This window comes from Castor canadensis, chromosome 4 (assembly GCF_047511655.1).
Source record: "Castor canadensis chromosome 4, mCasCan1.hap1v2, whole genome shotgun sequence".
NCBI lineage: Eukaryota > Metazoa > Chordata > Mammalia > Rodentia > Castoridae > Castor > Castor canadensis.
Window position 1 is genome coordinate 51,526,082 of NC_133389.1, and position 27,570 is coordinate 51,553,651.

Genomic DNA, 27,570 nt, shown 5'->3' on the forward strand with positions numbered 1-27,570 from the left:
AGATCAGGAGGATCGAGGTTCAAAGCCAGCCAGGGTAAATAGTTCAGCAGACCGTATCTCAGAATACCCAACACACAAAAATACGGCTGGTGGAGTGGCTTAAGCAGTAGAGGGCCTGCCTAGGAAGTGTGAGGCCCTGAGTTCAAACCCCAGTACCGACACACACACACACAAAAGGAAATGTGGTATATATACACAATGTAGTATTCATTCGGCCATAACAATGAATAAAATTACATCATTTGCAGGAAAATGGATAGAACTAGAGACCATGCTAAATGAAATAACGCAGGCACAGAAAGACAAATATCACATGTACTCTCTCACATGTGGAATCTGGACCTTAAAAAATAAATGACAAGTGTATGAAGGGAAACTTTGGGAATGGGAACCAGTGGGAGGGGGAAGGGTGAAAAGACAGGGTGAAGGGGATATAATCAAAGCACTTTATACACGGGGATGAAAGCAGAATAAAGCCAGGGAGAGGGGAGGGGAAAGTAACAGAGGGCAAATTTATCAAAGTGTATCACATGCCTGTGTGGAAATATCACAGTGAAACTCCTTTGTACAACTAATATATGCTAATAAAAATAAAGTTTAAAATATATCATCCATGGACAATGCATTTTGGCATTCAAGAATCAAACTGTCAAGTAAAAAAATGTGGTACATATACAAAATGGAATATCATCCAGCATTTTAAAAGAAGGAAATCTTCCTGTCATTTGTAATGTGGATGAACCTGTTGGACATGCTATCTATCACGTGAAATAAGACAGAAATGTAGCAATAACTATCAAGTAACCTCAGTCCTAGCTAGAGTCTAAAAACATTAATGTCATAGAACTAGAAAAGAGAACGGTGATGACCAGGGGATAGAGGAGGAGAGGGCAGAGCTGGGGAGATGTTGGTTAAAGGACACAAAATTTCAGTTAGAAAGGAGAAACAATTTGGTTTTTTAAATTTTTTATTATATTATTGATGTACTGGGGGTACAACAATTTGCAAAAGTTCTTATAATATATCATAGTTGAATTCACCCCCTCCATCATTCTCTCTCACTCCCCTTCCCCATTCCTGGAATAGTTTCAACAGGTCTCATTTTTCCATTTCATACATGAGTACATAGTATTTCCACTACCTTATATCCTCCCCCTCCCACTGGTACCAACCCCAGACAGGACCTGTTTTACCTTCCTGTTAGGAGGAACAATTTTGAGAGATTTATAGAACATGGTAGTTAGAGTTAATAACACTGTATGCTTGACATTTGCTTGGTCAAGAGCCAGAGGGTCATGGTTGGAAGCCAGCCTGGGCAAAAAAGTTAGCAAGACCCTTTTCAATCAATGAGTGAGCATAGTGTACACTCCTGTACACCAGCTATGTGGAAGGTGTAGGTAGGACAAAGAGTTCCTGGGCTGGTCCAGGCAAAACTTCAGAGCCTATCTGAAAAAAAAAAAAATCACAAAAGCAAAAAGGGCTGAGCACATGGCTCAGGTGGCAAAGCACCTGTCTAGCAAGCTGCAGGCCCTGAAGTCAACTGCTAGCACTGCAAAACAAGCAAATAGATTTTTTAAATTGGAAAGCAATACGAGATCATTATAAAAAGTCAGAAAATACAGAAAAGAGAAAGAAAGAAAACACTGCCTGTACTTAAACCAGCCAGAGACACCATTATCATGATAATGTTGTATGTTTCATATTTTAGTCCATAGATACTTTAGTTTGTTATATAAAGCTTTAATTATATAATAAACATAATTTTATTTTGGTTTTAAATTTTTCCTATTAATATGCATTTCAAAAGTTATTACAAACTGCAAATTTTGTTATCATTGTCCTTTTTTTTCAACTTCTTGTGCTGAATGCAAAAAGTTTATCTTTTGTAATTTAGTAACATAAGTGTTTTAGGCAATGACTTTTCCTCTGGGAAAAGTCTGTTTGAGAAATGGTGTATTTTCTGTGTTCTCAATTTATATCTCAAATTTGATTTAAGAGCTAGTTATAAAGCTGAGGATGGTGTCTGTAATCCCAGTGTTCAGGAGGCTGAGGGAGGAAGATCATGAGTTCCAGGCCAGCCTGTGATACATGGGGAGACTTTGTCTAAAGAAAAAAAAAATGCTTACAAAAATATTCTTAAAGTTTCTAAAAGGTAAGTTTTTATTTATCAAAGAGCATTTGAAGTGACTGTTACCTGAATTGGTAGGAATATTATTCCTGTTTGCTAATTAATGCTGTAAATCTCTTTACTTATAATGAATTCTCAATGGAGGTGATGATCTCCCCAAAGGGGGCTCTTGGGTTGGAGCAAATCTTTTTATTCATAAAGCACAAAATAAATGTGCTACATTAACAAATATATATAATATCTATTATGTAAAATCTCATGGCAGCAGGGGGAGTAGACAAGGAAAAGAGTATTCCAAAGGCTCCTTAATAGACTCACAGTATTGAAAGATTAAGAAATGCTACCTGAGAACACAGCTGGAAATAGAACCACTGGCTCAAATGGCTTGAGCATTTAGTGGGCCTGGTATACATTTCCAGTTTGTCTTCTACAAACCTTGTAGCAAATATAGTCTGTCAGGTATATATCATACAGGTATGAGCTGTGTGACCCAGGGCAAGTCACTTTACCTCTCTAAGCCTCATATTCCTAAGCTGTCACACAAAAGAAATTTCCTCATGAAGAGGTTCAGGGAGATCAGAGAACTGCTGGGAAGGCTGGGTAACTAGGCTAGGAAATGGACTGGGAACAATGCTGGGAACAAGCCGCTCATCTGGCTGTTTCCATCACCTCTGAGGTCCAGATATTGCTGCTGGCTGTGGTGGGGTAGAAAAATTCTCCTGCTCCCTTCCTGCTGTTGCTGTGGGTTCCTGATTCACATCTGGTGGCCAAACCAGGTCACAGGCTCATGTCTCTCATGTCTGGGCTTTTCAGCCTCTTGGTAGTAGTGAGAAAAGGGGCTTCAAGGCTGAGCAGGGGGTCCTCCACGTAAGAAGGGGGTCAAGGCTGGGCAACCAGGACGTAGACATCTCAAAATGCCCATGAGGCCTGGAGAGGAGGGCTGGGGGGCTGCATGAGCTGAGGCGTGTCAAGGCCTGCGTGGGACACTCAGCAGGGACAGCTGTTGCTATTATGTGACTATTTTTGGTCCATCTGCTCTGGCCAAGCCAGTCTCCTCCTGGTTGGGTCGCTCCATCAACCACAGTGTCCCGTGCTTTCCTCTCTGCAATGCCCCACCTCCTTCTCTGCTTGAGCAAATTCTGTCTGGCCATCCTTCAAGACTGTGTCCCAGTGCCCTCCCCCTTCACCTTTCTCCCACAGTGCTCAGTCATATATTCCTGACTTACCTGTCTTGGGAACTCACCTCCCTAGGTGATGGTATTCCCACACCTGATAAAAGGGGGGTGGTGGCTCACACATGTAGTCCTAACTACTTGGGAGGCTGAGATTGGGAGGGTAGCAGTTTGAGGCTAGCCTGGACAAATAGTTTTTGAGACCCTATCTCTAAAATAACTAGAACAAAATGGACTGGAGGTGTGGCTCAAGTGGTAGAGTGCTTGCTTTGCAAGTGCAAAGCCCTGAGTTCAAACCCCAGTCCAACCAAAAAAGAAAAGGGAGAAATTTTTCAGTGAATGTGGTCACTGGTGGCAACTGTTGACCTCCCCTCCAAAGGCTCAGGGGGCTATTTAGTGTGAGTGCGATCTTTCTTTCTGTGCAGTGTCCTCCCTCGGCAATTACCTTGTGTATGCATGGACTTTTTTTCACTCATCCGATCTTCTGACACTTGTGTACTGATTGCTTACCTGCTGGCCCAGGTAGGACTATTATGATGAGAGAAGGAGGTGCCAGCTTTCAGAGAGCTTGTGGTCTGCTACAGAACAGTCAGACCCTGTCTTTACTGTTCCATGGTTCTGCAGGTCAGAAGTCCGGCATGGTTCTCCCCTAGCTAGACTCAAAGTTGTGGGTAGGGCTGCATACATTTCTGGAGACTTTGGAGGAGGAATCCATTTCTGGGACTTCCCAGTTTCTAGAAGCTGCCTGTCCTCCTTGGCTTGTGGCCCCCTCCTCTGTCTTCAAAGCCAGCAGGGGCTCATTTCTCTAATCCTTCTGTCATTGCAAAACAGAACAGGAAAAGTTCTGTTTTTTAAGGACTCAGGTTGGGGGATTAGGCTGAGTCCACCCAGCTAGTTCAGAAGACCCTCCTTAAACACATCTCCAGAGGCTTCGTGGAGTTTATGGTGTGGACATCTTTGGGCTGTTGTTTTGACTAATGTAGACATGTGGTGCTCTCACGGGGCTCCGGCAGCATCTTTTGGTTTTAGCAGGAGGAGCTGTGGCCTGGGGGACAACCTCTTGCATCTCAGTGAGAATCTTTTAAAAATCATGTGGCTTCTTAGGAGCCACTGTGAGTGCCACAGTGAGGAGATGACAAAAATTAAAGCACGCTTTCCAAATGCACTGTGAGAGAATCTGGGGAAGCACGTGAGCTCAGAAAATAGGACCAGGTGAACCCGATGGTCATGACCCTGATACACACATGAACACCCATACTCACAATGCACAGCCATATGTATACACTTCTTCTTTGAAGAAAAGTGCAGCAAAGAAAAGCTCCGTTTGGCAATCTGAGGCTGTCCCGAGGCCGTACCTGATTACATGCACAATGATTGATGCAGCCAGAAATTTCAAGGGGTTGATGAAGTGGTTCAAGCAGTAAGAACAACTGCCTAGGAAGAGTGAGGCTCTGAGTTCAAACCCTACTGTTGCAAAAAAAAAAAAAAAAACCCACCAAAACCAACCAAACAAAAAACAAATGGCAGAAATTTCAAGGAGGTCTGTCTGGGAAGACTTCCTGGAGGAGGAAAGAAAGAAGTGATGGAACAGGAGTGTTTGCATAATTTGCCTTGTGCCTCAGAGTCACATGCACTTCAGCATAGACCCAAACCTCCAGAGGTGATTTTCAATTTGATCCATCGGCCCCAGAACTTGGGGACGCATCCCAGGTGTGGCAGTCACCTATGTGATGGCCTCTGTCCTTTAGCTGACTGCCTAGGGACTCATGTGACTGTGGACAGGCCAGACCCAAGGGCTGGCCAGATTGAGAATTCCAGCTCCTGCTGTGCTATTCTGAGTTGCTACCAGTGACAATGGTGGAGCATCCCCACCCCTGCCTAAGAGGCCTTCCCTGCTCCTTTGTGCTGTTTCTCTTGCCTCCTAGGGCACTCACAGCTGCCACCCAAAGCCGCTTCATTGCCCAGACACAGGGGACTCTGTTTCTGCATTTTAGTTTAAGGAAAGAGGTGGACTGCTATTTTTAGCTTTGCATGGGAAAGTTGGAGGGAGCTGGGAAAAAATGGATCAGTCAGCCAGAACTCTTCTCTGGGGCAGCTGCCATCTCAGTTGGCATTCAGCGAGAGAGAGGAGGCGAGGGAGGCAGAGATGTCTCCGACACTCCACTAAACACTGCGAGGCAGGTCAGCCCCAGAGCACCCTTGCAATTAGGGACCCTGGAGAGTTGACTCTCCCCTATGAGGAAGACATTCTCTGCTGCCTTAGGCTATTGGAAGGACACTGAGACAGAGAGGAGAGACATTCACTGTTCTCTGAAGACAGGGAACACAGGAACCTGCCTGGGGCGGGTTTGGGGTATGGGGTGGTGTGGAGCAGGACAGGAGGTGGCAGGAGGGGGTCCAGCTGCAAGTAAGGGAAGGAAGCCCAATAAGATGGAGAAGGGTCAGGTGCTGGTAGTTCATGCCTGTAATCCTAGCTTCTCAGGAGCCAGAGATTACGAGGATTGCAGTTCAAAGCCAGTTCTGGCAAATATTTCATGAGGCCCTATCTTGAAAAAAACCAGCACAAAAAAAGGGCTGGTGGAGTGGCTGAAGTAGTAGGGTGCCTGCTTAGTAGGTATGAGGCCCCGGAGTTCAAACCCCAGTATCACCAAAGGTTGGGGGGTGGGTAGGATGGGGACAGGAGACCGGAAGTGGGCCAAGCAGTTGGTCCCCATCAAAGACTTTTTGTCTCTCAAAGAGCAAGAGAGAGGGGAGAACTTGGGGTGGGGGGGATGCTGTGTGCTTTGGGGTCAGGGAGGCTGTGGGCAGGAACTGGCTGCAGCTGCTAGCATGAAATCAGGGCCAGGCTGGGAAAGGGGAGCAGACTGGTGCCTGTCCTTTGAAGAAAGGGGGAGCCAGGGGTTTGTTGGCTTGGTCTTGGAAAGGCAGTGTGACAGGCTTCAGGTGGCCCTGGGCTCCAATGTGGTTCTCCTTAAGCAGAGGGGACTTGGCTGTTTGGACCATGCTGCAGGGGGAGGCAGTGGCCCACCTAGGAAGAGGGATGGACATTGTGGGAAGGTTGTGGTATCCTGTGTTGGGGAAGATGTGACATCCTAGGACATGGACAGCAGGGGAGGGACACAGGGCGCGTCATGTCCCCCTTTCTCAGCCCATCAAATCTTCAAGGCTCTGAAATAATTTGGTGCAGTGGGGTGTTTTGTGAGAACCAGAGGGAGGGCTGGGGGGCGTGTTGGGATTGACGTGGAGCCACGGTGTAGCACTGCACGTGAACAGGGTCAGGGCTCAGCTGATTCCAAGTGATGGCAACAGAGGGGTTAACAACACTGACCTCTTGTGGGGTGCTTGTGAGAGGGCTGCGGGTGCTTGGCAGGAAGCTGGTCCTCAGTGATCACAGAATTCATTACTCAGTGGCTAGGGACATGACCCCAGGAGGCAGAGGGAGTGCACTGTCTGGGCTTCATGGAAGGGCTGTGGGCACCAGCAGGAAGCAGAAGCCCAGATGCTCACCTGGGCCAGGTGAGGTGAGCCTGCCCTGGCTCTGCCAGTAAGGGCAGCAGAGGGGCTGTACTCACTGCTCCTAATCTTTCTTGAATTTGCTGGGCTGGGAAAAGAATTCTAATGAATGAAAAGTGATTTAACTGTTCACATGGTAAGCCAAAACCAAGGGTTCAATTCAGGGCTCAGACATTTCTACCTGTTTTTCACTGGGGGGACAACAGCACTGAACTGTATCGTTCCCACTTGTTGAGTTAAAACCCTTATTTTCAAGTTTTTAATTAACCTGTACTGTTTTCTTCCTTCTTCCTTCCTTCCTTTCTCTCTCTCTCTCTCTTTCTCTCTCCTTCTCTCCTTCCTCCTCCTCCTCCTTTTTCTCCTTCTTCTTTTTCTGACACTACCGCCCCCTCACACTTGCCAGGCAGGTGCTCTACCACTTGACCCACATCTCCAACCCTTTTTGCTTTAGTCACTTTTAGGATAGGACCTCATTTCAGGACAAGCTTAGACTGCGTTCCTCCTATTTATGTTTCCCACAGTAGCTGGGATGACAGGCACGCACCATCATGTCTAGCTTTTATTGGGCAAGTTGGAGTCTCTAAGTTTTTGCCCAGGGTTGGCCTTGACCTGCTATCCTCCTGATCTCCGTCTCCTGAATAGCTAGGATTATAGGAGTGAGCCACCATGCTTGGCCCTCTGTGTTGTGTCACATGGCAGTGACACAGTATAGAATACTGTGGTGTAAACTTAGGTAAAGCTCCAGAAAAGGAGGTCAGAACCAATGTCTGTGTGATGCCGAGTCCTCTGCTATAACCTATGTAGTTTGTGATTTTTCCCTGTCCACCCATCAACATTGGAAACTTTTCCCTTTGATAAATACCTGGCACAGAAAATGAGAATTACTGACCTTTCCCTGATTTATCTCTTCTTAGACACACCCCAAACACAGCCCTCTCCCTCTAGCACACTTGGGAAGTCTGCCATGTTCTTGGGAAAACTGGGGTGGTATCACGCACTGCCCTTTTCTGGACGTGTCCCGTCAGGCATGACGCCAGTTTCTTCCCAGGGTGCAGCACAAGGTCCCGGGATCACAAACATCTAAGAATTGACAGGGTTGATGGTCACTCCTCCTTGGGTGTGAAGCCTTGACCATTTCCTTCTAGGTTAAAAAGCCCCCGTTGGGGTGGAAGTCTCTGAGCATTTGCCCTTCACGCTGATAAGCATGTTTTATTTTAGGGTGGTGGAGGTATTTTGTGAGACAGGGTATCCGATAGAGCCCAAACTGGCCTTGAACTCTTGATCATGCTGGGATTCTGGCCTGTGGCACCACACTGGACTTCAGATCCCGGTTTTGACGGAAACAATTCATGAATGGATGGGGGAAGTGTTTTCTAGCAGAAATCTTGTTTCCACCCAGAGCGTTGGGAGACTGCACGATGAGGACTTGTGTGCAGGGCATTTTGTGTGTGTGCTCCCAGGAAAGACTAGGAGGCGTGTGCAGTGTGGGACAAGCACAGAAGGGGCCGAAGAGGTGACATGAAACAGGAGCCTGCAGCACAGCCCTGGGGACAGGAAGGGCACATATGCAAGTCATCCTGCTCATGACTCCCACCACATCCTGCAGGTACAGTGGGCCTGGCACCTGAAGTGGCAGTGCCAGTGTCGGGCAGCGGTCACTGGAGGCAAGCCATCAGCGATCACCAGGCTCTCTCCATGACTAGGGCCTTTTGCTACCCTCAAATTCTTGTGTCCTCAGAAGTGATTCATTTGCTTCAAGATACAATCAGACACTATTTCTCTTCTGTACAGAGGAACACATTGCAGGCACAAGGTGGGAGCAGCTCCATCTGATGCTGCTGGCTCGATACTCCGAGAGAATTCAAGATGGCTGTGTTGCTGGCATTTCCTCTTTCCTCCAAGAGAACCCCGTCACACTGGATGCAGGACTCTGGCTCCGGATCCTGGGAGTGACCTGAGGACATTTTTTGCTGGTTCTCCTCCATATTGTTCTCTCTCTCTTGTAAACACTCCCCCTTCACCTCTGTTCTGTCTTCTCCTTAAGCACAGCACCCAGGACTGCCTGCACCCCGTTGTTGCATATACCCCACCTTCATTTCCCCCACTATTCCCTACATCCTCTCTTCTTGAGCTGTTCATGCATCCAGCAACCTGTGTCAGACCTACTCTGTGCCTAACATTCTTGCTGGCAGGGATATACAAAGAGAAACATCACAAATACTATTCCTGTCTCCACAAAGCTTGTACACAGGGTAGTAAATAAACAGGTGGTGACAATGTCCTGTGGTAAGCATCAGATACCCAAATACAGGGTATATGGGATGAATAAATGAAAGGGATACTCTCAGACTTTGTGGCCAGGGATGGTTCCCAGAGGCAGGACATTTCACTGAAAGCCTAGAGGGTACATCAGCCAGGGCCAGGTGAGGGGTGAGGAAGGTGGGAAGAGAGTTCCAGACAGCATGTCCCAAGGCTGGAACAAGAAAGAAAAACCTCAGGCCAGGTGTGGTAGCTCATGCCTGTGATCCCACCTATGTGGGAGGCAGTGATCTGGAGGATCTTGGTTTGAGGTTGGCACAGGTAAAAAGTTAGTGGGACTGAATGAAAGTCAACAAATAAGCTGGATGTGTACACACCTGTAATCTCAGCTATGTGGGAGGCAGGAGAATTGCAGTCTAAGGCTGGAAAAAGTGTATGGCCCTAACTAAAAGCCAAAAAGGGCTGGGGGTGTGGCTCAAGTGGTAGAGTACCTGCCTAGCAAGCAAAAGGCCCTGAGTTCAAACCCCAGTACTGCAAAAGAACAACAAAACAGAAAGAAAGAAAGGAAGGGAGGGAGAGAGGAGAGAGAGAGAGAGAGAGAAGAAAGAAAGAGAGATTAACCCCCATATACATATGTATAGGAGATGCTGGAAGAGGCAGAGGTGAGCAGGAGGGAGGGATAGGCTGGAGCTGGTCCACACAGGGCCTGGTATGCAGCTAAGCATGGCTGTCAAACCACTAAGTGAGTCTTCTCATGGTCACGGCTCCCTCACCTCTGCACCTCCTTACCTGTCATTCTTTCTGCCTTACACAGTCCCCTTTCTAGGTAACATCCTCACCCAGGGCCAGGCGTCCCTGCACCTGGATTGCATCTGTGTTTTAGGCAGTAGGCATGCTGGGATTGCATCTAGACCATGAGTAAGTTGTGGACATGACCGTCCTAGAAAAAAAAAAAAAAAAGACAAGGAAAGAGAAAATTTCACTCAGCTTTTTCATAAGGAAAGGGCACGGAAGTACAAGTCTGACTATAGCTGAAAAAAGTCACAGAAGAAAATCAGAAGGCACAGAAGAGTTACCCGCCGAGTCAAGGCAAGAGGCCTTGAAGGCAGGGCTGAGTGATATGGCCAATTGGGTCTCTGCCCATCAGTTAAGAGCGTGACTCTGAATCCTGCAGGCAATCAGTGTGGTCAGTACCCACTGCAAAGCTGTGGTGTGCATTTATGGCTTTAATTAAATTGAATTAACTGTAATAACAAGGGCTTCTGTTTGCCTTACTCTCCAATTCAAACGGCCTCTTTCAGCTGTCAGGCATGGAGTCTCTGAGCTGAAAATCAGGGTTGTGTGCACTTGGGCTCATTTTTTCTTTTACTAGAGGGGCAGCCTGAGCTTTGGAGACTGAGTTACGGTAAGAGGAATGGAAAGGAGTTACTCACAGCAGCCTGGAGCCTCTAATATTGTCATTTCTCTGCATCTGTGAGCCCCAAGGCACTGGACTCCGTTCTGGGAGCTCCAGGTGTAAGTGCTGAGAGCTCTGGTTCTGAGTCAGGAGGTGTGGACTTGAAATACAGCACTCTCCCCTGTGGCTTCAAGTTCTTGGATACAAAAACCCTACTGACGAATCTTTAATCCATAAAATGGGAATGATGCTAATACCTAAATGTTAGGTTAGCTGAGCATTACATGACACACATATAGTGTGCAGGTATGCCAGATATTCAGCAGGTGCATAATAGATGTTTCCAGGGACATTTGTGGAAAAGCTCCCCAAATCCCTCATTTTCAGAGGGTCTTTGAAGAGAAGAGTGCTTTTCTGAGGAAGCTGAGTCCCTTTCTCTTGTCCACCTCTGGGTGGGTGCCTTGACATCGACGCCCAGCTGAGTGTCCATTTCTTTTGGGATAACAAGGCACACTTCTGGCAGAGTGTGCTCTGTCCCCAGACCTGTCAGTGTCAGCCTGTGGTTAAGTCAACATTGTTTCCCTTCACTGTGGCTTTTCAGTCACTTCTCTCCCCACGATGCTGTGTGACTCTGCCTCTCTGGCTCCTGGTACCTGTTCTCCCTCATTGCTGCCTCCAGGGTCTTCCCTGGGTGCTTAGAAAGCACTTGTGGTGTTTTGTGTCCTGGGTGCTGCAACCTGCAGTGAACTCAGCTGAGACAAAATGCTTCAAATCTCATGCCATTGCAGTCCTCAGTCCCTTTCCATACCTGAAGCCCCCAAAAGCCCTGAACACTACACGTTTTCTCCTAACTCAGTAGGTTTCTCAGAGTCTTCCTTTGCCCACATCAAGTCAAGCACTGCTGGAGCATCACTAGTGTATTTGCCTACAGGATGCTGTGCAAGACTCCCAGACACCACTGGGGGAGTTCCATCATGGAAGGTTTGCACTGGGCTACTTCTTCAAGAATTTGAAAAAGCCTGAGTTCAAACCCACTTGATGGAGCCCTGTGTTTCCAAAAGAGACTGTGCACCTGTAACAGTGATGACGCACCTGCTCAGGGCAGCCCCACACTGGATGTGTCCCCACGGAGCCTGTGGCTCGGTCCCTTAGCCTCTCCATTTGACAGTGGTGACACACAGAAAGGTTGCATATTCAACAGGTGCAGATCTGAGGGAGGACCAGACAGCCTGAAACAGAAGGCTTTTCTCTTTGCCATGTTTCTGTGTTGCTGGGACTTCTGCTTCACTTCCACTGAGACATAAAGTTCCTGCTTAAACTGAGAAATATGTCCCTGCTGTGTGACTCCGGGCAAGTTGCTTAACTTCTCTGTGCTTCAGTTTCCCATCTGTAGAATGGGGATAAGAAGTGCCTACTTCTTAGAGTTCCTGTGAGGATGAGTTAATGCATGTAACATACTCACCTGTCACAAGTTAGCTCTAACTATGAGTATTATTCTATCTCACCTAGATGCAGTTAACTAGAACTACAGAATCTCACCGTGTTAATTAGACTAAGCATTAGATTAAAGATTAGGTCATGGTCACTTTATGTGGGGGCATATGGTGGCACACTGTTGGCAGGGATTACTGTCATCCTTGTATGATTGTGTTTCCTGTGGCTACAGAGGTGGTTACCTACACCCAGGGCTTCCCCAGACCCCAATATAATAAAACAAAAAGACAAAGTCACACATCCTGACCAATTCCAAAAGAAATTCATTTTCCTATGTCAAATTGTTACTAAAGTGCTTCATTATTTCTACTCTGGAGGAATAGCTTTGGGAGAGCAAAAGGTTCAAATTGTCTTCTTCAGGCTTTAAATAACTTCTTCTGGATACCAGCCTGTTTGGTGAAAAGGAAAAAATAAAAAACATGCGAACTGCAAAAGCACAACAGGAAGCCTCTGTCGCCAAGGTTTCCATGACCTTCACAGTGCTTATGGTCAAGGTGCTGGACTGGTTGGGACCTGGAATTGCCTTTGAGCTTGAGGGAGTGATGCATCTCTGTCTGCTCTGGCCAGGCTGTGCCTGTCCCTCCCCGCCAGCCAGCCTTGTCAGGAACTTCTTTTTTCTGAGCCCAGTGGAAGATTCATCATGAGCCCCGCCAGGTCTCAGCCTCCACATGGAGCCCGCTCAGGCTGGGGAGGAAGTCTTGAGGATCACCTCATATTATATTATATTCAGGGGGGAAAACCCTTTCAAGTGACAGGATAAGACCGTCCTTCCTCAATACACAGAAGTTATTTGACGATTCCTGGAAAGAAAAACCACGAGAAAAAATAGAACAAATTAAAACCAACATTCGTTCTGTCTCAAGTCTTCAAGCAGGCACAGGCAATGAATGAGCTATGGTGGCTTGTTTCTCACTCTTAACAGAACTGCAGTTCTCAAGGATGGTGACCCCTGCCAGCAGCAGTGAGGGTTACTGTGGCTGGGGTTTGATGGGCAGCATGTGCCGTGGTTAGGTCTTGGGGCTGGGAGCCAGAGGCCAGTGCCCAAATGCAGTCCTGTTGCTCCCTACTTGTGGGGTTTTGGGCAAGGACATTTTCTACTTTGCCTCAGTTTCTCAGCTATGAAATGGGGACAACAGGGCTGCGAGGAACATTAAATGAGTGAAGATATGCAGTGAGTTCAGGGGTGTTTATTGCTGTGTTCTAGCCTAGCTGTGCAGCCAGGACAGTTATTCACCTCTCTCAGTCTTCATGTCCTCCTACTAAAATTGAGTCAAAATACTTACTGCTGGGTATTAAATTGGGTTCAATAAATGACAGCCTTCCCTACTCAGCTGTCCCTCTGAATACAAGAAGGACTGGTTCCACGATCCCCTGCAGCTCCCAAAATCTGTGGACGCTCTGCAGCTCCCAAAATCTGTGGACGCTCAAATTCCTTATACACAGTGGCATATTTGCATCTACTGTAACTATTCCCTGCAAAACCCTCCTGAACACTGAATCATCTCTCGTTACTTACACTTAGTGGTTGTAGTACTATACTGTTAAGAAAATGACGAGAAAAAAGTCTGAACCTGTTCAGTACACACTGAACATCTGTATTTGTGTATATGTGTGTGTATGCAGTACTGGGGTTTGAACTCAGGGCCTTCCTCTTGAGGCACTCCACCAGCCTTTTTTTTGTGAAGAGTTTTTTGAGAAAGGGTCTCACGAACTATTTGCCCAGGCTGGCTTCGAACTGCAATCCTCCTGATCTCTGCCTCTGAGTAGCTAGGATTATAGGTGTGAGCCACCGGAGCCTGGCTGAACATCTGTATTTTTGATCCATCATAAGGGTTTCTTTTGGGACCTTAATGCACCCAGGCAGCCCTCCTGCTGGGAGAGGAGACTGAACAAGGTCATGACCAGAAGCATTCAGAAAGTTGCCTGGGCGATCAGGGACGGTTCTAAACATAGAGCACTTAACCCAACCTCATAGCACTGCTGTGCACTAGAACAGTCCCATTTGGAGGTAACGAAACTGGTCCAGAGAGGGTGGTTATACAGAAGTGGGATTTGAACCTGGGTCATCTGACCCTGGAGTCTGGATGGAATTTCCAAGTAGAGAGGAGGCTGAGAGCACTCCCCTTGGGGGAAGCAAGCAAAGAGATCAGCTCTGAACGCCACCTTCAATTCAAAACAATTTCTTCAAGGAAACACAAGTCTAATCATTCTTTGTCACCAAAGCAGCTGCAGTCCCTTGTACTGTGTGTCCTGGTAATCGTCCTCTTCCACTTCCTCTCTTCCCTCCTCCTGGCTGTCTCATGAACACCCACACGGACAAATGAGGTCAGAAAACTCCAGTGACCGCACACACAGTGTCCTTCTCTGTGGGTCACTCGCTCACAAGGTCAGCACAACAAACCAACCCATCCTTCCTCCCAGCTGCAAGGACTGGCCCTGGGAAGTTGGGGGAGGAGCAGGCTTGTGCTTTTGCTGTCTGCAGACTCCTGCCTGTTAGAGGCCAGGCTGGGGGGGTGGATTGGGGAGAGGCTGATTGGACTGGGAACTTTGGGGCAGGGCAGCAGCGAGGTGGAGGAATTGAACTTGAGTGAAGACTTCATTTGGACCTCTTAGAATGCCATGGTCATTCATGCAGGAGGTTGTTAATGGGAAAAGTTTTCCCAGCTTGGAACACTTCAGGAGCCATAGAACACTTTGTTACCTTATTTTGGTAACAAGAGTTTGAATCAATCAACTTTCCATTCTTTATTTTTTAAAGTACAAACATCAGGAACAGAATCCTTACTGCGGTGACTTTTTGAGGGGTGTGAGGAAAGAGAGAAGCTGGCCTCTGAATCAGGGCATGGAGCACTTACACCACAGGTGTACCAAGAGGCTATTCATCCTTCCCGATTAGAGAAATGCTAAGAACCCTTTCATAAATGTGTGTAGCCCTTGGCTTACAAATTATTTTACACACTTTTTTTAGGAGTTGAGAAATCATTTTGTTTCAGATTAAAATAAAAATGGAATTATCTTTTCCTAGGCATAGTTTTTCTGGATTTCAACTACAAAATGAAACTTCCCTCCCCCCTTTATTTAGAGTTTCTGTGGATCTTAAGAAAAGAAAGCCGCTGATGTTAGGTGGCTAAAAGCAAAGATTTAGAAGAAAGATTGGTTTGGAAGATCTGCTGCATAGTGAATTTTGGAACGGGAAGAGTTTTACTTCTTAGAGATGGGAGGATTTATGGATTTCTGTTTCCTGTGCAAGAAAAATGACCAAGTACTCTATTTCCCCAGCACTAACTGTACTCAATTACCTTTGTTAGTAAAGAAATAAACAAATAACCTCTGAGGTGTAGTAAAGGTAAAATCGCGCTCTAGTGTTTGGGGTTACTTGAAATTTTGGGGGAGGGAGGGGAGTCTCTCTAGAGTTGCACTTTAGCTCAGTCCTCGCTATGGACTTTTTCTTCTCTTTTTGCCTTGCTACAAGGTTAGAGTCACAGGAAGGACCTAGAAAACGTCATGGTCCAGCATCCTCCCTGTAGAGAGGCCCAGGATCCTGGCAATGGCCAGTGATCTAGAGCTCCAGTTCTCTGCTGTCAACCCTTGCAGAGAGGCCGAGCTGTCCCTCCTGTGTCACAGCTGCACGCTGGAGACAAAACTCCTCCTGCCGCATCCTCAAGTCCGTCACCCACCTCCCTCACCCTAATCCAAAGGTGCATGCACTTGAATCGGGGTGGCGGGGTTGAGCCCCCGGCGGTGCTTTTCGGGGCTCCAGCGCGCGCGCATCTGGCCCCGGCGTCGGAGGCGCACGGCGACGCCGGCCAGGTCGCGGGTGTCTGCGCTCGGCTCCGGCTCCGGCTCCGGCTTCGGCTCCCGCGGGGCGCCCAGCCGCCCGCGCCAGGCTCGCGGGGGTCAAGTCCAGGTTGCGGCGCAGGAAGGCGGCGGGGGAGGGGCGGCCGCGCGCCCACCCCGTCTCCGCTGCTCCGCGCGGAATGTTGGGCCGGTTCCATCGGGGTGGTATGTCTGCATAAACATCGTCAGCCTCCGGCCCGCGGCGTGCATTTCGAATTTCACTCTACAAACGGCCTCCCTGGCGCTGAGCTGCCCAGGAGACCTTGACTCCCCGCGGGTGGGGCGGTCCCCGGCCGCCGCCTGCTTTCCTACCAGGCTGCTGAGACTCTGGGGTTGCGCACTGTGGATTGTCGCCGCCGCACCTCATCTGTATGGCTCACCGGGAGCTGGTGAAACCTGACTTCACGTTAAGGAGGGAAGAAGGGAGAACAAGGCCAGGAGTCCCTGGCCACTGTGTTCCAAACCACAGGGCACGGAGGGGCCACTCTATGGCCTCAGCCAGCTTGCGGTGGCCTCACCTGAGTCCTACCCACCTTTGCATAGCCACAGGGCTCAGTCCTGCCTCTGTCTCACTCATTTCTCACACAGAGTCTCCCTTTACAAGGTCAGTTTCAGCATCCCCAGGCTCTGCTTTCCTGACCCCCCGAGGGGCGGCTAAGCATTCCCCTTGCTCTTTTGAGTTTGTATTTTGGGGCCGATGATCATACACATGACAAAGATAAAAATCCCTCAGAGACTATGGCAGCTTTGACTTTAAACATGAGGCGAGTTAACAAGGAAAGCAGCAATAAATTGAGCCCAGGGCGCGACCCAGCACTAAATTGTCTCTTACAGTGTCCAGATCTCTGGCCAAGTTGTCAATTTGATGCCCTTCTTCCCCACTGGCCTCAATTCCCTTTTAGGTTGGATTGTTTTTGTTGGTTCACTTTTGTTTTATTGCCAAGCTATCTCTGCCTAGCTTCCCCCTGCCCCCCCCCCCCATTTTCTGACTCTGTTCTCCAAGTTCTTTCGGGATGGCTAGAATACACACGCACCACTTTGCTTCTCCATTAAATCCCTCAAGCTGTGTCCCTGGTAGAAATTTTGAAACACTCTCGTGTCAGAACATTTTGTTCACCCCCCTGCACAAGCTGGTGAAAGATGGAAGGATTGGTCTTGGCTGGGAATGAGAACATGGAGAAAGCGTCTGGAGCCACACCGTGATGGTTTTTGTTTTTTTCTTCTGCGTGAGAGTATCTCGCATCCTTCACGCTGTCTATGAAAACATCCCATAAAGAACATGTGGCCCCTGCTGGGAATGAGCAGAGCTCTTATGTGCCTGAGTCAATGGTCTGGGGAAGGGTTACACCATGTTAGACGAATGAGTGATAAAGTTATCCTAGAAGTTCTTCCCACTGTGTAACTAACACAGTTGCTTTGCTTCAAAGGCCATGGGTAAACAGTGTTGTTCTGAGGGCCAGGAACCCTCCATTTCTGCAGATAACTGCACAAGAAGCTGGCATCAAGCATTGTGCTATCTTCCCACTGCATCAGAATTAGAAGGAAATTGTGATTCTGTTACGTACATGCCATAATATTTTCCTCTCCATCTTTTGCAAAAGGAAGGAGATCAGATTGCTCTCTATTCGGCATTTCATGGAATAAGTGGTCCACGAGGCAGAGGTCTAGGACATCAAGCACTTGACTGTGAATGCCCTCTGGACAGGCTGCCATGTCATTTGGTGAGAAATGAAAAGAAAATGAAGATGTTCCTAAGGATGTGAAGTTCTCCAGCACATCTCTGATGAGCACCTTTGCTTTTGCTCAAGCATAATGATAATGATATGACAGTGACAACAATAATGGTTACACTTACTGCCTGTCTTTTACACGCCAAGCCCTGTGCTATGTCCCTGCAAAATGGTCCTATCTAATTCTCACGAGACTTCAGTGAGGAGGGACCCTATGACCTCAAGTTTGTAGATGAGGAAATGAGTTCAGAAAGAGGTTGTGTGGCTTGCCCAAGGCCACACAGCAAAGACACAAATAAGTTGAGAGGACTGCTTTTAACCCCTACACTCTCCTTCCTCCCTGCCTCCCCTCTGCCTTCTCTTCCTTTTTCAGCTCTTGCTATGTGGCCCAAGCTACCCTTGAACTTGCAATCTCCCTGCCTCAGCCCCTCAAGTGCTAGGATTATAGGTGTGTGCCATCACACATACAGTCTTCTGCCTCCCATATGATTTCATACTGAAAACTCATTGGCAAATAAATCAAGAAATGGAATAAGGTCTATTAATTTTAGACCAGCTACCATTACCCATTACTGGGGTACTTCTGTAATGTGAGCTAGGCACTTAACTTCACAGCTTCCCCTCAGGCCTGTGCACAGTGTTACCCCCAGTTTAGGGTGGACCAACAGCAGTCTTAAGATCACATGGGGGCAGAGCTGGTGTTGGAAAGCAGCTCTACTTATTCCTGAACCTGTGTGTTTAGCCTGGCTGTCATCTGTGGAATTCTGAGCTCCATGGCTGTGTGTGTGTGGTGTGTGAAGTCCACTTGGGTGAGTAGTAAGAAGTGAAACCTTTTCCCTAATAATAGTTACCCTCCTAATAATAGTCACAGAATCAAGTGACTGTGATTCTGGGGTGCCCTGAGAATGAAGAGAGCAGGGCGAGCAGGAGTTTCCGGAGACATGAGGTCTGGGAACCATTCCTGAAGGACAGATACGGTTTAGATGGTGGGAGATGAAGGAGTAGCAGCTTTGCAAAGAGGTAGACATCAAAACAGGCACAGCACTGAGGGATTAGCCAGGCCTACCTGGGATTCAGGTCAGGGACTGGAGCTGAGCCTGGCATCATGTCTCTTCATCTTTGACTCCTCTCCCCATCCCAGGCATAGAACAAAGTCTGGCAAGTAAATACTCATTCAATGTCAAGGTGGATTGAGTTAAATCAGCTGAATATCCTCACCCAGCCTAAGACACCCTGTCTCCATGCTTTCTGTTCCCTTCTATCCTCTTCCATCACTGACCTGTGCCTTACCCCTTCCTTCTCTGCCCATTTATTTTAGATTCATAGTTTTTTGCCACTATCTATGTCTATCTATCTATCTATCTGTCTATTTATCATCATTTTTTGGTGGTACTGGGATTTGAACTCAGGGACAGACTTGTGAAGTAGGTGCTCTATCACTTAAGACATACCCCATCCCTTTTGTGCTTTAGTTATTTTTCAGATGGGGTCACAAATTTTTGCGTAGGGCTGGCCTCAGACCACATATGCCTGTGTGCTGCCACACTCTGCTTATTGCTTGAGATGGGGTCTCACTAACTTTTTGCCCAGGCTGGCCTGGAACCATTATCCTCCCAATCTCTACCTCCTGAGTAGCTGAGATTACATGCGTGTACCACCATGCCTCGCCCTTTGAAAGATATTTTAAATAGGAGAAATGGCAGGGCTCACACATGGGCCATGTCTCTGATAAGGATGGCAATGATGGTGAGACTTGTGAATGTGCACATAACTGCCTCTGTGTGCCAGCCACTGTTCTAAGCACTTTACATAGTATGAAATAGTTTATTTAACCCTCTATGAAGTTAGCATGGGAATTGTCCTCAGTTGAGGTTCTGTGTTGCAGTTGAACTGCTTCAGGTCACTCTGTGAATTTGGGACCAACCCTGGTTGAATCCCAGGCTGTCTGGCTTCAGCATGTGTTTTCTGAACCATGTATCCCACAGGACTTTTACAAAGAGCTGAATATTGGTCCAACTGCCTCCAAGCCACACACAACCATGTTTTTGATGTATGCAGTTCTGATCTGTATCAAAAAGTCAAAGTCAGTACTGGTAGTCTCAGTCAGTACCGAGATACATGGATTCTCCTTTCCTCGTCCTTCTCTTGCTTTTCCTCCTCCATCTTCTTCTCTTCTTCCTCCTCCATCTCCTTTCCTCTCTTTCAGTTTTCTTGGATTTTTTAAAATTCTTATTTGCAGTCATCATGGAATAGCACAAAGGTTAAGCATCAAACCATGCACTTTTGGAATTCCTGTTGAGAACAGCACACAGCTAGGTCCTGACTTTACACAGCATAGGTTGTGTATGAATGGACTCCCAGTGGAACGCTCAGAGCTCACCCACTTTCCTTTCTGCTGGGCAGGGCCTCACAGAAGCAAAGAGTGAGGAAGTGCCCGGTTCTAACCTTCAAGTAACAGAGACATTAGGCACCATCACCACCTCAAACTGCAATTGCAGAAAGATCTGATTCCTTCAAAAATGGAAACAGGAAGTGACTATGGATGAAACGCTGGCCTCCTGAATACAAGCTAATCCATCAAGCAGCTGTACTGAATGTGACCATGAACCAGTGTTCCTCTAAATGCACTTAATAGCACAGCCAGATTTGAACTTCCTGCATTCGCCTGTGAGCATCCTCGCAAAGCTGGCCTCTCAGTGACGTTGGTGAGTTGAACCTTTTTAGGACTTGAGGACATTGTGTTAAGGTAGAGGCAAGGAACATAATAGAGAAGGACATGTGGCAGCTACACGATGGCCTAGGGAAAGGAATGTGTCGTTCCGATATTGAAAACGTCCTGTGGTAAGTGTGTAATGTTTCCTGAACATTCAACAAGGACAGGAAACACTTAGCAGAAGCCTTATAACATAGTAACTTGAATAAAAAAAATACTTGAATAAAAAAATTTTTTTTGAGACAGTGTCTCGCTGTGTAGCCCCAGCTGGCCTTGAGCTCAAGATCCTCTTGCCTCTCCCTCCTGAGTGTTGGGATTACAGGCATGACCCACAATGCCCAGCTACATAGTAACTACTGAGTATTGCAATCCAATGCATTGGTGCATTAGTCAAGATAAGATATCATAGCTGTTTAAAGTCATGGTCCCAGGTTTATATTAACCCCTCAATAGCTGAGTGGATGGACTATAGGCAGGCTCATCTAGGCAAAGCAAGGAACTGTTTTAGGGAGCCTTAAAATCCTTTGGCTAAAAAGTTCATATGAAACAATATTCAGGCCACTTCCTGAATGTTAGGAAGTCAGTGTTGTATTTCTGCCAGCTCTAGAAATAAATACAATACCTACATCTCACTTTAAGCCTGTGATCTCACTCACCCCTCGCAGCAGCTCTGAGAGGTGGGTGGCCTCCTCCTGGCCAGTTCTTCTATAGATGAAAACACAGTCCTAGGAAATTAAGGGATTCCATGCCAGTGTCAGAGATGTCAATTCTGAGAGCTGGTCCTGGGAGCCAGCCCTTCTGGCTGTCAGGTTGATACAACTCCACCATATGCACACAGCTCTGACTGTCCAGGTATATGTAATTAAATGTGTTTGTACGGTTGATGTGCAATGTGTCAAAGAATGACGGGGGATTCTGCTAATATCCTGGTGACATGATAATGGAGTGCTAGCCCCTCACACATGGAAGCGATATCCTGCTGAGAAGTCCTTGTGATGAGGATGAGGGTTGAACATTGAGCACGCTGGGAGCCAGCTAGTGGCCAAGAGGAGAGTTCAGGTCTCACTCCCATTGCTGGGTTCATTAAATTTGTCCCTATAGCTGTCTCAAGTGAGGATAAGAATGGTGATTCATGAGTTGTTAAAGACTGTGGAGGAAACTACCCTTATATAAACACCACCGATGTGGAATAGCTGTAGAAAACCAATTATTCAAAGTTGACTTTTATGGTCCTTTCAAACCAAATGTGTCATCATTCCACATCTCTCCTTTCCCTTGGAGACTTTTCTTCCTCCCTCTCTCCCTCTTTTCCTCCTTTGTAATTTCTTCCTTCATTACCCATTTCCTTTCATTTTCTTTTTTCTCTTTTTATTTATTTATTTTTTGCAAAGACTCAAATCTCAATTCAATGATACAGGTTGAACATCCTTCCTCTGAAAATCTGAAATCCATAATGCTCCAAAATTGGAAACTTTTTGAGCACTAACATGACTCTACAAGTAGAAAATTCCACAACCAACCTCATGTGATGAGTCACAGTCACACAGACACACTAGTAATATTGTATAAAATCTGCACATAGCCTTCAGGCTATGCATGTGTGTAAAGTGTATATGAAACATACATGAATTTTGTGTTTATACTTGAGCCCCATCTCTAAGAAATATAATTACAAATATGCAAATATTCCAAAATCTGAAAAAAATTCCTTATAGAAATCCAAAATATTTCTGGTCCAAAGCATCTCAGATAAGGGATCTCCTTATCTGAATTGTCACTAGGCAATACTGGGCCAGTAGGAGCTCTTTTCTGTCAGTCATCACTTATAAGTTTGGAAGAAGATATCTAACTAGGAAAAATGCAGGAAAAGCAGGCAAGTAAAAAGAAGAAAATAAAAACCCACAGAGAACCACTGTAGCCACCTTTTTGACATATTTTCTTCTTTTTTTTTTTTTTGGTGGGACTGGGGTTTAACCGCATCCTCCCAGTCTCTGCCTCCCAAATAGCTAGGATTACAGGTGTGAGCCACTGACACCTGGCATTGGTATATTCTCTTATATTGAGTAGTTTTAAGAAGAATTTTATTAAAATAATTTTATTTAAAATACATTATACTTGCATCTCCAAAGAAACTGTATTTTTGTTTATTTTAAAATATAGGTTTTATGTAATTTCAATAAGTAAAGATATATCATTTTTTTTCATAACTGGGTATTGAACTGAGGACTTCATGCTTGCAAAGCAGGTGCTCTACCTCTTGAGTCACTCCACCAGTCCAAGGATATATAAAGGATGTATAATTTTGAACTCTACTTTCTCCTTCCTCTTCTTTTCCTTCTCCCTTCCTCCTCCTTCTTTCTTTTCCTCCTCTTCTTCTTCTCTCCTTCTCCTTCTCCCTCTCCCCCTCTTTCTTCTCCTCCTTCTCCCCCTCCTTTTTCTCTCCCTCTTCCACCTCCCCCACTCCTCCTCCAGGAACAGAAACCAGGACCTTGAGAATTCTAAGCAGTGCTCTAACACCGAGCTATACCCAGCTCTACTTTTAAAAACTGCATACACTTTGCACTAGTAGAGTGCATTACAACATGCAAAGGCTATTTTGGCACACATTTCATGTTCTGACTTAAGGTTTTCCCCTTGTCCATGTATTTGTGCAGTCTTCATAGTTACAATCTTTAATGCCATGTTTATTTTGTTGAGTTTAATGACTATACTAGGCTTAGTTATTTTCTTTCTCTCAGAATTAATATCCTGCCCCCCAATAATGGACAAGGGTGATGCCTTCCTCTGCATCTCTTCAAATTCTTTCCAGCATTTTTGTGTTGATAGAAATGTGAGTCATTTTAGATTGTTTTGCAAGACTAACTGGTAGGATCTATTAAAATTTAAAATTCATATGTTTTTGAACCCAAAAGTCTCTTTTAGGAACTGACTGTTTTTACTTCTATAAGACAGATTTCCAGGAATGGGATAGCTAGAAAACATATTGAGGAATTATTCATAACAGCAAAATAAAATAAAGATGAAATCCCAAAGCAAAACAACAAGGTCCTGGGGATAAAGTGGCTTTTCTTTAATACAGTATTATATCTCCACTACTGAGAAGGAGATGGACGGATTCCAGGTGAGTTGAAGGGATTGTCACAAGGTTGGTAAGTGAGACAAAATACAAGCAATTGTGCATAGTAATGTGTAATAGGATTCCATTTCTGGAAAACAGACAAGACAAAAATCAAACCAAAAACTCTGCATAACATAGATGGCCCAAATGAAAGTGCAGATACATTTATGCCCTAGTCACAAACTTTGTTTTTTAAGTAACTGAATATCCAAAATGACTGTTATTATTTGCTTCTTTGTAGCAAGAAATATTCCTCCGGTACCTCACAAGAACAAACATTTAAAAGATGTGGTATGAAGACTCAATTTAGACTACCAAGGCAAAAGAAGGTATTTGTTTTGAATGCACAGAAGTGATTCTATTCTTAATTAGGTAATGGCTTTGTTTTACATTTTCGGTATAACTTTAAAAGCATCGGTACTTGTTCCTGGAAAAAATAAGATACTGAGATGAAGTGTGTGCCTCTTCTAAGGATGACAGGGAGAGTAGTAATAACTAACTGCTTTCTCACTATGCTATGTTCCAGATATTAAACTAATTGATTTGCATATATTTCCTGATTGATCACATTTTGAGAGATGTTAGCATTCCTCCATTTCACAGAAAAACCCAGAGAGATGAATATTTATCAGATGTCCTGCAGCTTGTGAGGGGTAAAGTCAAACGTGGAATCTGTGTGGCTAGCTTCAAAGCCTGCGGGACTCACCACCTTCCTAAATGACCTGTCTTCAGTGTCTTTATAAAACAAATGATCGCATTCCTGAGATATCCTGCATGGATTTAATTTTTTTGAATTGAATAATAATTTGTTATAGATTTACATTTAAAATTAGATATGTATCCCTAAGGTCTAAATGTCCTTATAAAATTGTGTGTGGTGTATGCATATACAATTTGTTTCCAGGGTTGAGAAGAATTTTGAGATCAATTTCAATTTTATTTTATTTTTTGGGGTGTAACTGGGGTGTGAAATCAGGACCTTGTGCTTGCCAGGCAGGCGCTCTACCACTTGAGCCACGCCTTCAGCCCCCAATTTCAATTTTGAGTTTAGTCACATTGTTCTGGGGCCAGCACTTTTTGCTGGACTTCTGAGTTTACCAAAGTTGGTAGCTTGACCCAATGCAGACATAGAAAGCTATATTAAAATGCTACATTAAAATTCTTAAGAAAACTCTTTAAAATATATTGTCAAGCTGGAAAGGGTAAGTTTCGAGATTCAACAAAAAGGGGGATGGGGAATTAAAGCCTAAGAAGCAGAGTGACAGCGTGGCAGGGGTAGGCCTCAGGGGCCAGGTGCTGGGAGTTTAAGGTATACATGGTAACAAGGCCTGGCCTTGAGAGCTGGGACTGAGGCCTCAATGTGGGACAACCTATGGGCCATTGAATTTTGAAGGAGGACATTACAAACAATATCTCTGGGTCAGACCGAAAACTAGGGTTTAATAGAAGCACAGATTAAATTTCTCCAGTGGGATCTTTCTATAAACAAAGGTTACATGGGACTCCCACTGAAAACCAGCTTCCGCTGAGGACAAACTAAAATAAAGAACAGACTCTACAAGTAACAGGCCGGCTGTAATGTAGTCACCAGATGCGACAAAAGGAAACACTGGCACCCGAGTGTGTGAGAAAACAGAACAATCCAGAGACATAGATAGAATGTTTTACATGAATGGAAATAAAGTTTAGAAAGAGTCAGATAAGAAAGTGACTTTAGATGAAAAGAATATGCAGATCTGAAAAGGAACAAATAGCAACTGTAAAAATGAAAAGTATTAAAACTTAGAATTGGATAGGTGGGCCAAAGAACAAATTAGTCATGGTGGAGGAGAACTATTTAATAGCACTGAGAGATAAGAAATGGCAATTTGAAGAGACTTGGTGATATGAATGATAGACTGGGGAGACCTAATCCCTATTCAGTTAAAGACTTGGAAATGATGAAATTCAAAGTATCAGAGAAATGTAACTTTGGAAGTCAGAGAGGCAGATAATTTTCTAAGAATGAAGAAAAAGTTGAGTGCTCAGGATGAAGAAGCACCCTTAATTCTCTCTGCATCTCAATCTATTCTTCCTTCACTTCTGTTATGCTGATCAGCAATAAACATATTATAATAAAATAAGCTTCCCTTGCCTCTCACCCTCCTCCAGCTAGGACTCCATTCCTCTGCTTTTGTGTGTGTGTGTGTGTGTGTGTGACACTGGGGTTTGAACTCAGAGCCTCACTCTTATCAGGCAGGCACTCTACCACTTGAGCCATTCTACCGGCCCTGTTTTTGTACTGGGTTTTTTCCAGATAGGGTGTCACAAACTATTTGCTGACTTTAAGCTGTGATCCTCCTGATCTCTGCCTCCTGAGCTAGGATTTTAGGTGTGAGCCACCGTGCCTGGCCTCTCTGCTTCTTTTCACAGCAACGTTCCCTCAAAGAGTTGCCTAGAATCCACATCTATACGTTCTCTCCCCCTAGTCTTTCTTGGAGCCCTCCAATCAGGATCTTATCCCCATAGCTTTGCAGGGACAACTACTCTCCACTAGGCCCAGCCTTCTGACATTGCCACATTGGAAAATTGAACCTTGACACACGTTTTGGTGGGGACAAGTCATGTGCAAACCTTAGCATCCCCACCCCCACCCCACCTCTCCCTGAGCGCTTCCTCTTAAAATTTTCCAATCTTGGAAAATTTCCATTTTTTCTGTTATCTGGCTCCAACAACTGTGTGTGATCCTGGTGACTCCTCTGTCTCAGACTCCATATCCAATTCAGCAAATGCCATCAGCTGTGCCCTCAAAACAAATCCAGAATTTGACCATTTCTCAACACCCTCATTACTGCCATGAGCCAAATCTTCACCATGGTTCTCTGGATCACTGCAGTAGCCTACAATTGGTCTTTCTGCTTTTATACCTGCTTCCCTACACGACAAAATGACAGACTGAGCCTTTTAGACATGTGTCACACTGCATTCTTCCAGACTCTCCAGTGGCTGTCCAGAGCGTTCCAGAAGTCCTTCAATGGACTACATTACCTGACTCCCTCTTGTTTCACTCCATCCACCACCAATTTCTCTCTCCTTTCTCCCGCCCAGCTACACTGGCTTCTGTGCAATTCCCGAGCCACACCAGGCATGCTCTGACCTCAGGGCCCCTGCTGGTGCTGTATTTTCTTCCATGATGCTCTCTCCCCAGACATTTACGTTATTGGTGTCCTCATTTTCTTCAGGTGTCTGCTCCAATGTCATCTTATTAAAAAGGACTTCCTGACAAACTCACATACTATGTTCTTCCAGTTCTCACCACCTCCATTCCCCAACTTATTTTTCTCCATAGCACTCGCCATTACCAGACATCATGGATTTGTGTAAGACTCCTGTCTAGTTTTCACTCCCTTTCACCAGAATGAAAGCTGTGTGAACACAGGGAGTTCACCCAGGTTATTTTCTGCTGGTCTCAGTGCCTGCTGGCATGACACAGGCACACGATAAATATATATTGCACAACAAATAAATACAAATCACACCTGGATACATCAGATTTAAATCTACAGGTCATTAGATAAGCACGTTAGATATAAAGGAACCCACAGAAGACAGATTACCTACAAACGAATGATAATTACATCAGAACAGAGCTCTTGAAAGATGGTGGAATACGATGAAATTGTGGAAAGTAAAAACGAGCTATTCTAGAATGATTACTGATAAATCATTGAGGAGTGAAAGTAGAACGAAGACCCTGCAAATAATAGCTTTTAAGAGCTACTTGAAAAAATACCTGCATTGTTGGCTTCAGGAATTTCTCCAAATTGTCAATGAAAACACATTTTCTCCATGATTTCAAATGGGAATAATTCTGATTCCTTATGTACCAACCCCAGACTACTAGCCTATATTTTACACAAGTAAAATATAGTAAAACACTGACACATAAGTAACAACAATCAAATGCTTAAATGAATCAATTAGCCAATGCCTGTTTGGAGCAAGCCTGTGACGCCTCTTTTTTATAATCACTGCTGAGTGAGACTCACCCATTGCCCATTCTCAATGCCTTTGTCAGTGAGACTTTCCATGACATTCAACCAATTGTATTTGGAAAAAAGCCTGTAGACTCTTCGTGCATCTTGTTTTGTTTAGCATATTGATAAAATTTAGAATTGTGTTCATTTTTTTTTTCTGTAACAACAGCCAGAAAACATAATTTTCATAAATA